This window comes from Galeopterus variegatus, unplaced genomic scaffold (assembly GCF_000696425.1).
Source record: "Galeopterus variegatus unplaced genomic scaffold, G_variegatus-3.0.2 Scaffold1507, whole genome shotgun sequence".
NCBI lineage: Eukaryota > Metazoa > Chordata > Mammalia > Dermoptera > Cynocephalidae > Galeopterus > Galeopterus variegatus.
Window position 1 is genome coordinate 94,148 of NW_007727618.1, and position 13,026 is coordinate 107,173.

At 45.6% G+C, this 13,026-nt stretch overlaps 1 pseudogene; it reads left to right on the forward strand.

Moving 5' to 3' along the window:
- LOC103594223 overlaps positions 1-13,026 on the forward strand; it is a 45,081-nt pseudogene that overhangs the window by 13,632 nt on the left and 18,423 nt on the right.

Consider the following 13,026-nt stretch of genomic DNA (forward strand, 5'->3'; position numbering starts at 1 on the left):
TAAGTAATGTTTAAAAATTTCCTCTACTCTAGACCTAAGAACCTTTATGGTCCTACTGGTCACTCTGTATCTTCAGGAGAGAGAGTATGCAATGTTTTTTCAATTTATTTGACTACAGAACCCTTTTCTCCTTTTAGGAACTGTTATTATCAACTCGAGGAACTAGTGTTCTGCGGCGCAGTTTGAAAAATACAGGTACAAGACACATACGGATACTTGATGTAATAAAGCTTTCAACTACTCACTTACTGGTGTCCTCTGGCTGGTTAGGAGGACAACCTTGATTGGCAGTTGTGTGCCTTCAAGTTTCAGTTCTGCCTTTGCACAGAGCACAGGTGGTTGTGATAGGGAAGTGAAATGTCACCAAGCCGAAATGTCCTTCCTAGAGGGAGAAGGCTGGGTGAAATCAGAGATGGAGGGAGAGGAAATAGTTTAGCCAACAGGAAGTCAAAGTTTCCTCTAATCAAAGGACCTGGGAACAGAGTGAGATGGGAAAACAAAATCCTAATTTAACCCCCAGTGTGCTGTTTCCCTCCCACTTTCATGCTTCTGTCAAAAACTGCTACTTCATCATAAGCCTTGACGGACGACACACACACTGAAGATGAGACACGTTTGGACACAGCCAACTCCTCTGCCAGGAATTACTTCTTTTGAATGAATTCCACTCTCCTTGGCTCCCCTGACTCCTGTCTGAAGATGCAGATGCAATGTGTGAACTTAACTCATGAACAGGGAGAGTGCTGGGACAGTAAAATAGTTCCCCTTCGGCTGAGCCCAGAGCAACACCACAAACTGGCTGTGGGCATTTGCCAGGTGATGGTTTCCAAACTAGAGGTATGTGATAGATAGTTCCTCACCAGGCTTGTCTGTGAGCCAGAGACCTGCCATAACAGTACCCTGGAAAAGGCATCCAATTTCTTGTCTGAAAAATTTCTGAAATATACATGAGCTCTGTCTTGTCAAAGCTTAGACTTATAAAAGTCTTAAACATTTTAAGAAGTGTGAACTTCTGGGCACATTAACTCTTAGATTTTCTGTTTCCACTGTGCTAGGACAGTGGTGATATGTCTACTTGTCTTTATTTCCTAAAGGAAATGCAAAAACAGATGTGTACGTTTATTATGGAAAGTAGATAAATGTAGGAGAAATGTGGAATCCCATTTTCAAAACCATAACTCCCCAGTAAATAGAATAATTGCAAATACCAGGGGCTCTGGCTCTGTCATNAAAACCATAACTCCCCAGTAAATAGAATAATTGCAAATACCAGGGGCTCTGGCTCTGTCATATCCCCATTTCTGGGCAGACTGTTCTGGAGTTTCTTGTGTGCATTGAGTCTCCTGTCAGAAAATTGAGTGTGGACACATAAGAAATCTCATCTGAAATGAGAAACAGCTGGGGGCAGGGAGTGGCCGGTGCGTGTTCCTGCTGATGACCAGCTCCTCCACAACACAAAACGGAGTGGGGTGGGGCTGGGCTCCTACATCCAATTCCAGAGGTCTCTTATTTTCAAGACTCCTCAGGGACCACGCCCAAGGCAGTGGGACCAGTCAGGCCAGTTCTTAATAATGTAATTAACACTCACGTGTGCGCTTGCTCTTCCATGTGGAAGGTGAAGAGGGCTGACATTCTTACATTGTTCTGGCACTGTGATTCTGTTTACAAATTTGATTTTATTTTTTAACAGGTAACATTCACATGGTTTAGAACTCAAAATGATATTAAAAGTATACATTTAGAAGTCTTGTGGCCACCACTGACCCCCCTGTGCATTCCATGCATGCCACCTACGTAATCACTTTTATTAGTTTTTTAAATATATCTTTTCAGTACTTCTTAATTCATTCTTTCATTCACTAACTATTTACTGGCCACCTCCTATGTTCTAGGCTAGTGTAATTTAGACACTGTTTTAGGAATACATCCTTACTTTCATGGAGAAAAAATCCTTGCTTTCATGGCCTGTAGAATCTAGAAGGGGAAAGACAACAAGCGATAACACAAGAAATAAGAAAATAATGGAGTAAGGAGGAGGATGCGGAGGTGTGAATAGGGCACATCGTAATTTTAAATAGGGTGATCTGGGTAGACTTCCCTGAGTTAGTAACATTTTCAGCAAAGGTTTGAATAAGGTGAGGGATTCAGCTGTGAGGGTATCTGGGGGAGAGCATTTCAGACAGAAGGAGCAACCCACACAGAGGCCCTAAGCACAGTGTGCTTGTCATATTTACCGAAGAGCAAGGACCCAAGTGCGGATGGAGTGGAGAGTGTCAGGGGAGGAGGAGANGTGATCTGGGTAGACTTCCCTGAGTTAGTAACATTTTCAGCAAAGGTTTGAATAAGGTGAGTGATTCAGCTGTGAGGGTATCTGGGGGAGAGCATTTCAGACAGAAGGAGCAACCCACACAGAGGCCCTAAGCACAGTGTGCTTGTCATATTTACGGAAGAGCAAGGACCCAAGTGCGGATGGAGTGGAGAGTGTCAGGGGAGGAGGAGGTCAAATCAGACGGAGGGAAGGAGGACAGATCATGCAAGGCCTGTAGGACTTTAGTGTTTTCTCTGAACGTAATGGGGAGCCCGCCCCAGGATTTGAGTGTCATGATCTGGCTTATATTTTAATAGACTCTCTCTGGCTGCTATATTGAAAATAGACTTTGAAGGGAGAGAGGGATAAAGAAGGGAGAGGTTACTGCAATAATCTGAGCCAAAGGAGATGGTGGGTCAGACAAAGCTGGGGGCACTGGAAATAGTAAGTGTTCAGGTTCTGGGTATATTTTGAAGTAGAAACTAATGCATTGGGTATTACAGGGTGTGAGAAAAAGAGAAGAATCAATGACTTCAGGTTTTGGACCTGAGTAATTGGGAAAATAGAATTTTTATCAGCTGTGATGGCGAAGACTGTAGATGAAGCAAGTTAGGGAGCAAAGATGAGGAATTTGATCACTCACGAATTGTTTTAAATGCCTTTTAGACATCCAAGAAGAGATGCTAAGTGGGTATTGGATCTGAATCTGAGCGTTGTCAGTATAAGTAGGGTATTTAGCAGTAAGACGAGGTATGATCGCCCAGGGAATGAGTACGTATAGAAATGAGGAGGTGAGCAAGGGCCGAGCCCTGGGACACTCCAGTGTTAAGAGCTGGGGTGGGGGTGTGGGAGAGGACAACCAGCAGAAGAAACCTAGAAGGAACAAACAGTGAGGTAGAAAGAAAACTAGGGCAGAGTCGTGTCCCAACGCCCAGTGAAGGGAAGCTTCTCAAGCAGGAGGAAGGGGCAAATTCAGTGAAACGCTGTTTACCAGGAAACGAAACCACTGGCGTTAGCTACAAGGAGATCACTAGTGTTTATAGCAAAATCAGTTTTAGCGGCATGGTGGAGGTGAAAACCAGGTGAGTGTGGTTTAAGAAGGAATTTGCGAGAAGTCAAAGACAGGTTAAGTGTAAAACGTCTCTTTTGGGAATTTTGTTACAAAAACGTGCAGAGAAATGAGGCAATAGCCGCCATGGAGAGTGGGGTCAGGAGAAAGACTTTTAAGAGATGGAAGAAATAACATTGCTATTGTGAGTGATCCAGGAAAGAGGGGAGAGGTGGTGATACAGGAGAAAGATGGGAATTTATGGAGCAATGACCCTGATTAGGCTTGAGGGGACATCCTCCCCTTTTATTACATATATCATATCTTTCTTACAAAAGATAGCATTTTATATCCACTCTTCTGCACCTTGCCTTTTTCACTTAGCAATCTATGCTTCTTTTCATATCAGTAAATGGAGAATTTTGTCTCGCTTGGTTTACAGCTGCATATTATTCCACTGGAAGGCTATGCCCTAGCGTAACTATATCCTGAGTGATGGACGTGTGGTGTTTCCAAGCTTTTGCTGTCATAAACAATGTTCCTTTGAATAACTGTGTGAATGTTTAATCTCATATGTCAGCCACGTTGCTGCTTCCATCCAGGAGCTCAAGTTCACAGTTTGTCAGCTCTCGATATTTCTAATCTGTGACTCTTTTCTCTTCTGGATTTCCTCCCCATTTTTTATTACTACATATTCAAGTTAATTTTGTCTTGTAGCACCAGGAACGTTCTTTTCTTTTTTTTTTTTTAATGTTTAAATGTTTTGTTTTGTTTTTATTGGTTATGAATATTATGGGGTACAAAGCAAATTGTCACCACTCATGCCTAAGATGTGATGGCCAGATCCACAGTGGCAGCATATCCATTACCACAAATTGTGATTATACCCTGTGTCCCCCACCCAATTATCCCCTCAATTATCCCCGACCTCCCTCCCCATCCCCCTTTCCCCACTCCACTTTAAATCCCTAGGTCTGCTCTCTCCCTCTGCAAGTCCAGTGCACCACTGTGGCCTTTCTTTCCTTTCTTCTTTCTCTCTTAGCTCCCACTTATGAGTGAGCACATGCGGTATTTGTCCCTCCGTGCCATTTAACATATCTCCTAATGCTTCCCTTACTCCCTAAGAATGATGATATGGATACTGAGACTAAACCCCAAATAGTCATCATTTATTTGTAATTTTGGAAAAAAATTGATTTCTAGTGAAGATCTCAGTAATGAGAATACACCTACCAGCTAATTTCAAATTTGGTCAGTTTTTTAAAGTTACCTTGGAGTTTGTTTATGACAGTTGATTTTTAGCAACATTTTCTGTTGTTGATTTGTTGGTATAGAAAACTTAAAAGAGGAAAACCAAAATAGCGTATAATGCCAATACCTAGATAACATTTCTAAAATGTACAATGTGAAGGGCTGGCTGGTTGGCTCAGTTGGTCGGAGCGTGGTGCTGATAACACCAAAGTCCTGGGTTCCATCCCTGTACCAGCCAGCTGCCAATAAACAAAGAAAAAGCACAGTATGAAAAAGCCAACAGCACAGAAGGGTAGCATTTTCACCCTTCCCCACTCCACCATCCTCAGTTTCCTCTCCACAAACCAAACCAGTGTGAACAATTTTTGTGTATATATCCTTCTAGAAAAAATTTGGATCCATAGCAATTCTATATAATATTATATCTAACAATAATATATATTTAATACATTCGCACATGCATACACACAGTCCTTGGAGTTTTGAGACATGTTTACTCCTGGCAGGAAGTGCCTTGTTAAATCAAAGGAATCTACTGAAAAGTCAGGATAAGAGAGTATATGTAGACATTTGGCTATAACAGAGCTTTTGGGATTGTTAACAAGTGCCTTAGGGGGAGAGATGAATCCAGTTTCCTGTGAAATTCACTCATTTGAAAAAAACCTGACTTGGCAAAATGTGGTCAACTTTTTAAAACAATGTTTTCTCCAAATTTACATTTTTCTGGGTTCTCCAAGTGTTCTCTATCATTTTATAATACACACTTCAGCTCTTAATTATTAGGTAATTCACAGGCTTGGTTGGGGATACATTTTTCCGCAGAACTTGATGATTTACATTTTGATTATACACAGACACGGTACTGTGTACTCTGATGACGGGACGAAGTGGTTCTGTCCTCAAGGTTCAGAGGTAGGGGCAGGGCAGGCTCAGAAAAATGTTTGAATCAAAAGATTTTGTGGCTCACCTTACAAAGGAAGGAAATTCTGACACATGCTACCACATGGATGAACCTTGAGACATCATGCTAAGTGAAATAAGCCAAACATGAAAGGACAAAGATTGCATAATCCACTTATGAGGCACCTTAGAGCAGTCAGATTCACAGATGTGGCTCACCTTACAAAGGAAGGAAATTCTGACACATGCTACCACATGGATGAACCTTGAGGACATCATGCTAAGTGAAATAAGCCAAACATGAAAGGACAAAGATTGCATAATCCACTTATGAGGCACCTTAGAGCAGTCAGATTCACAGGTGAAAGGACAAAGATTGCATAATCCACTTATGAGGCACCTTAGAGCAGTCAGATTCACAGAGATGGAAAGTAGAATGGAGGTTGCCAGGGGATGCGGGGAGGAGGGGAACAGGAAATTATTGTTTAATGGGTACAGAGTTTCAGTTTTACAAGATGAATCCTGGAAATGGACGGTGGTGATAGTTGCACAACAATAAGAATGTGCTTAGTGGCTTTGAACTGTACACTTAAAAATGGTTAAAGGGGCGAATTTTTGTGTTATACAGAGTTTCAGTTTTACAAGATGAATCCTGGAAATGGACGGTGGTGATAGTTGCACAACAACAAGAATGTGCTTAGTGGCTTTGAACTGTACACTTAAAAATGGTTAAAGGGGCGAATTTTTGTGTTACATGTATATTATCATAATAAAAACAAATTTTGTGGCTCACGTTCTGCTTGGGTCCTGTCTGTGTGCTTCGCCTCAACACTGAGGACTGGGTCTTGTAGGAAAGAAATGTGGGCACTAGTAGGCAGGAAAAACCCATATCAGGTACAGCTGAAACTCAGGGCACGCTTGAAGAGGTTGGTGTCAGCCTGTGGCAGCTTGGAGTCTCAGGACTTCAGGATGCTTTGGCCCCTCCAAAATCTGTGCGTGGTAGGCTTCTAGCCCCTTCTGGATCATCTGCTGTGACAGGGAACTCACTCTTCCAAACTTTCACCCCATTCCCTGGCAGCTCATGTTTTAGCCAACCTTTCCTGAGATGGATTCAGCCTCCCCCTCACCTCTATCATGGGTCCTCTGTCCCTGAGACACCATAGATCATGGTTATGACCCTGACTACAAGCCCTTGGATGTCTGAGGGCTGCTCAGTTAGAGAAGCCCATTAGAGCCACTGCTAGCGTCTGTGGAGACTGCAGATTACAACTGAGGGCCTTCTCTCGGAGGACAAATCAAAACAGCTGCCCCTCTGGGTGCTGAGTTACAGTTACCCTTTCCTCCAGATGGTGCAGGTTTATGTCAGCCTGCCCTCAGTGTCCTGATTCAACTCATTAATGACAGTGTATGACAGGCCAGGCCCCAAGCTCTGTGCCGCCATTCGAGGTCCTCCCAGGCTATGCGGGTTTCAGCGGCTGGAAGCCCATCCAGTCGAGCTCTCTCCCAGCCCAGGGCCTCCCAGTTTTCCTTCCAGATGTTGTGCTGAAGTCCAGGTATTCTGTGCCTGCTGCAGTTCCTGGAGAAATAAGGCTTATCTGACCTGACTTTTCTTGAGCCTATGTTGGCTTCTAGTGGTCTTTACTTTCTTCTCTAAGTTCTAGAACACCAGCCTTTTGTAATCAGTTTTAACATCTTGCTCAAATTTTATACCGAACACACTAGATTGAAGTTAGAGACTGTCCTTTTTGTAAATCAGGACTATAATAGTCTATTTTGTGGATTCCAGAACCATTTCTATCCCTGTGCCAAGAGTCACTCATTTAGCAAGCATTTATAGGTTTACTGCCCCCCACCCCCACCCCCCAGCACTTTGGTAAGGATGTAAAGGCAAAAAGTACAGTTCCTGATCTCAAAGAGCTTACGGAGACAGTGTGGTGAACCAGCAATGTCAGGAAAAGATGGTAAGTTCTTTGATAGAGCATGCATAGGATACTATGTGAGCTCAGAGAAGGGAGACATAATTCAGCTAAGTGGCGGGGGAGGAAGTAATCAAGGATAGCTTCCTGGAGGAAGTGTTTGGGCCAAGTCTTGTAGCACAGGAATTGGCCAGATGGAAAGAGGCAGGGGAGGAAAGGTAGAACAATCTGGAAAGGGACTATAGCAGAGTTCAGAGAGGGGCATTGAAAAGGTGGGCGGGCCCAGATTCTGAATGGCTTTGTGTGCAATCCTTGGGAGTTTGCATTTTATCCCAGAGTCAGTAGAAGTCACTGAAGCATTTTGTCAGCACAGGTGGGTGTTTTAGAAACATCCTCAAAACACCTTATATGTGCCTGATATTAGACAAGTTGTGATGAGGGAGTCCAGAATGAAGCAAACCACAGAAGTAAAATTGGCTCCTGGCAGGCCACAGGGCCAGACACCTGCCCTAACAAGACCTGGCACCTGCCATGCTTTACCCCAGGCCTGTTCTCTCAGAGTATCTGTGGGGCGATCTGGTGCTCTTCTAGCCAGCGCTATCTGTCATGGTTCAGGTTTAAATACTGGTTGTAGAATCAGCCCAGTGAAGGTCCGTGCTGCTTACTGGGCAGTACTGGGTCAATGGTCTTATTCTGGTGCTGTTAAGCCACACAGGCCTTGGAGGGGAAGCTGGCAGATGAAGCCCACTCACACTGCATTTTGACACAAACAGAGTTGACCTTTACAGTGACCCAGGAAGGCAGGGGCAGGTTGCAGAGCAGCTTTTAGGAAATAAATTGCTATGAGAACTCATAGAAGGATTATGTCAACAGAAGCCACATAAACTATAGTTCAGTGTGCTGCTCAGGTGGCTCCAAATCCTGCTTCCAGAAGACTGAGTGCACAATCTGCAGGGCCAAAGTTCACCTGGAGAAAAGGACGGTTGGGAGCCTGAGAGTCCCCCTGCACCTCTCCCTCACCTGTCCGTCATAGCTTCCTGGCTACCCCACCTTACACATGCTCCCCATGCCACGTGGCCCTGCAGATGCTCTGCCTGCACCCTTCCCCCCACTGCTTTCAGCCTCACTCCCTCTGGACTAGCCCCTTCAGCTGATCTTTCAGCCCAACCTCCTGAGGCAGAGCCACCAAGAGAAGGAAGCAACAAAACTCCTCTGGCCTCTGGAGATGCTCAGGGGAGTCCAGGCCATTCTCACCTCTTTGGTGTTACACAGACTCACCGAAGTGTTCCTCACCATTGCTGGGTAAAATACCACGTTGGCAAAGAGGGGATGGCAAAGGGCCACTGTGGTTCAATTCTGCATTTCTGTTTGTTTGGGATCCTGTATCTGCAGAGGCTATGGTGGTGTCAGTTTGAGAAGTGTTTGCCCTGCTACAGAGCTGTTAGAGGCCCTGTTGGCATGCCCGTGTCTGGCACTGGTGCCCAGGACAGTAAGGGGTGAGTCACTGTGGCTGGCTCTGAGCACTGGGCCCGGATGAGGTGACTGGCCACACCCTGCTGGCCTCCAATGTGGTCTCATGACTTCTTGTGGCTTCAGGGTTTCATCACAGTTAGACTGGGAAGTGTTTCGTTTGTCAATGCTAAACCCAAGTAGTCGTCCTTGTCCTTTCATCATAAAGAAGCCAAGGTCCAGTGGATAGAATCTTGAGTCCCCTTTGCCTTGTGTCAGCAGCTAAACTACTACTGTCCTGCTGCTCACTTTCCAGGGGCTGGGAGGGGACAAGAAGTGTAACAGGGGCAGGATGACCTGCCCTCACCCCACACCACTGAAGGGGCCCCTTGAGGAGGACCTAGATAGAGAATCCAGAGAGGCTGAGCTGCTGCCCCGACTGCCTGGCCGCTGTGCATTAAATCCTGCAGAAGCGAAAGTTTCCACCTCCTGATTCTTTCTCGTATCTTGATTGCACCCTGCCAAGCAGATACAGCTGATGACTTTTAAAAAAGCTTAACTGTCTTTTAATTAGTATATACATTTTATTTATATATATATTTATATATTATTTTAATTATGTATAATTATATATGATTATTTTTATATTATTTTAATTATATATACATTTGATGATTATATTAGAAAACAGAAATATGTTGTAGAAAATATACTCATAATCTTATCACTCATTGATAACCACTATTATTCTTTCAGTGTATTTCCTTCCAAACTTTATTTATAACATTTCCTCTATTCGTGTCCTTTTTTTTTTTTAACAAAATATGATTATTCTATATGACCTTTTTTTCATAGCATGCTTTTTCACTTGATTATATATTATAAACATCTTTATTTGTCAATAAATATATGTCCATTTTTGGTGGCTGTTCAGTATTTCATCACATAGATGGGCCAGATGGACTCAACTCATTTTCATTGTTATGTATTTTAGGTTGCTTTCATTTTTTTTTTCTATTAAAAAAAACATAAAGAACATTGGTTTACATATATTTGTGTACAACTTTTATTTTTCCCTAAAGATAAAGTCCCAGAAGAGGAGTTACTGGGTCAAAAGGCACAAACATGTAAAATCTTGTCATAGATACTGCCAGCCTGCTCTCCATAGCACACTGACCCCTCCCATAGGTGGCGTTGACGGTGACGAGCCACTTCCCCCTCCGTCGTCAGCGCTCGGTCTTACCACTGCTCGCCATCTCTGCTGGGCTGCTTCACTAACTTGCCTTGGCAGAGCCCATGTGAGCTCTCCGTGCAGGTCAGTGGGTCACTGAGGTTGTGCTGATAGGACATGTCCTGGGCTTCCTGGGAGAAGCATATCAGAGCCAGGGTGACCACCTCAGGCTCCAAGGACAGCCTAGCTTCTCAGTGGATTGTCAGTGAGCTGGGTGCTGGCCCGACACTGGAAGGGACAGATAACGCTCATATGGGAGTACAGGCTGGCTCTTGGATTTGGTCCCGTAAGACCCCCCCAGATGTTCACACACAGACACAGTCACTAATACACACAGAGGGACATAACGTAACCACTCATGCGCACATGCAGGTAGATCTGTCCTACCTTCCATATATTTATATGGCTCCTATTTCTCTCCAGAGCGTAAATTAAGCCTGCCTTGAAGGGCTGGACTTTTCCTCCGTTCCTTCATGGCCACCTCTTCAAAAAGCATGACCGATCGCCTGGAGAAAGGGGAGGGATGGAGGTGCCTATAGAGTGAGCCCCATGGTCCTTAGAACAGAGCACAAGGGGCCCATGCCAGATGCCCACTCTTCAGAGGGCCCCTCTCTGGCCCTTCTCCAGCCCTGCCTTCCCCACGGGGTGAGAAATCCCCAGGACAATGGGGACATGTCCACTCAGAGCCCAGCCTTTCCTCTAGACCATGAGGCAGGTACCTGGGGTCCTGGAATTCCATGAGTCGAGGGCTTGAGTGGGCCGCCTCCCCGGATCCTCCTCCCCAGGATGAGAGGGGACCTCACCACCAGTGTGCACACCCCTGGCCTGGGTGTGGCCAAGGGACAGCTATGTAGCTGCATTTTGGACATGTGGGCTGGGGTGTCCACTCACGAGCATGGAAGGGCCCTCACGGTATGATGTGAAGTCAGAGGTGGGAAGAGAAGGGGCCATACTGTGAACTATGGGTGGGGAATCAGCTCTCCCTGGGTCTCCACACTTCAGCATAGAACTCAGAGTAGTCCAAGGATAATAAATTCAAACCTGGCCTTCCAGGTCATTTTGCACTTCTGTTTTTCAAGGTAGGAGAATTAAATGTTTCATTGCAATAGTTTATTAGTTTGATTTATAACATGTAAATATATAGACATGTGATATGTGGGCCTCCATTTGTCTTGTTCCTGGCCCTGCAAATGTTCAGAGCAGACCTGAAAGAGAGGCTTGCAAGGCCAGAGCTGAGGTCTTGGTACACAGGAGAAATGACAGTGGGTCTGTGAGCCAGGGCAGCATGTGCCCAGAGCCCTGAGTGGTGAGGCTGCCCTGCGGGGACTTCTGGGAATGATGCTCCTTGCTTTTCAGATCACTTCAGGAAAGACCACCTGGAGGCCTGTCTGCTGTCCCTGGGCTGTGATGTGATGGCAGGAGAACACAGAAACTTAGAGACCTACTCTGTGTGTTACGAGCATGTGTTGCAGCATGCTAGGCAGAGGCTCTGCAAGAAGGAACAGAGTGGGAATGGTGTGGGCAGGGAGGCCAGGAGCCACACAGAAGAGCAAAGTAAAACTCAGTCCGGGTGTGTGGGAGGTGGTTCTTATGCCATGATCGAGGGTGGATGGTACTCTCCAAATGTCTCTTTTCATTGGCTATTTTCTTGGGCTCTGGTATTCTCAGCTGCAGAGGTGATGGCCCAGTAGCACTGGGTTATGTGCTTTGGAGGTGTCCAGTGGGGGATAGAGGAGGTGAGCAACAAAGGGGCTGGGCCCCAGGGGAAGGTGCACAGCTGGCCTTCCCGCCCGCAGCAAACACGAGGCACCTTGTGCTGTTGCTGGTCTAGCAAAGAAACCAGGATCCTTGGGCCGGCCCGGTGGCGCACTGGAGAGTGCGCCGCTTGGGAGCACGGCGGCACTCCCACCAAGGGTTCGGATCCCATGTGGTGACCGGTTCCCGCTCACTGGCTGAGCGTGGCGCGGGCGCAACACTGAGGGTTGCGATCCCGTTGCCGGTCCCCGGTACGGGCGCGACACCGAGGGTTGCGATCCCGTTACCGGCCAGTAAAAAAGACAAAAAGGAAAAAAAAAAAAAAAGAAACCAGGATCCTTGAGTAAAGTCTGTCTTCAGGACACACATCACGGGCCTGTCTCACTGATGGGACTTCTTTAAAATGCAGTCCCACTGGTGGGACTCAGGAGCCACTCCTCCTTCCTAGTTGCTCACTGTTTGGAAATAGATTGCATCAGAGGTTCAGTGTAATTGCAGTTTATAGCTGAGAAAAGTGCAAACGTCTGAAAGACTAGCCAATAAAGCAAATGAAGCATTAAAATATCAAATAGCGAGTCTTGGATTCACCCACATTTTGGCTTATCCCCATGGCTGGGTTTTCCGCATCAGCATGGATACCTGGAAGTTGATGTTGTCTTTTGATGCTGTGTTGGACATCCTGAAGTCCAGTGGGTGACAGGCACCGTCCTGCTCCAAGTGGAGCCTGCGGATCTCAAAATGAGTCTCCATTAACACCAACGGGAGGTGTCTGGCGCGTGTCATTCTGGCGAGCCATGGCTGGAAGAGTGAACACTTGGGTTTGGTTGTGCACTGATTTCTCCTCCTCAGGAATCAGATGTTATACGAAGAGGTTGGGTTCCACCTGAAGACAATGCTGGTCAGGTAGGTCAGTTACTACTAAAAAGGGTTTTTTCTCCGTTTCTCACATTTACTCTCTCAGGGTTGGCCAGAATGGGACTTCTTAGTGTCATTTGCCTGTGTCACCTGTAGAAGTCCCATCAATGAAGGTCCACTGCAGAAACACCTGAGGAATGTAAAGCAATCCTCTTTAGAGGGCGGGTTTTTTTTTTTTTCTTGAGATTTTTGGTTGTTTTTGTTAGTTTGTATTATTTTGTTTTTGTTCTTGTTATGGCGGGGGGAGGTGAGT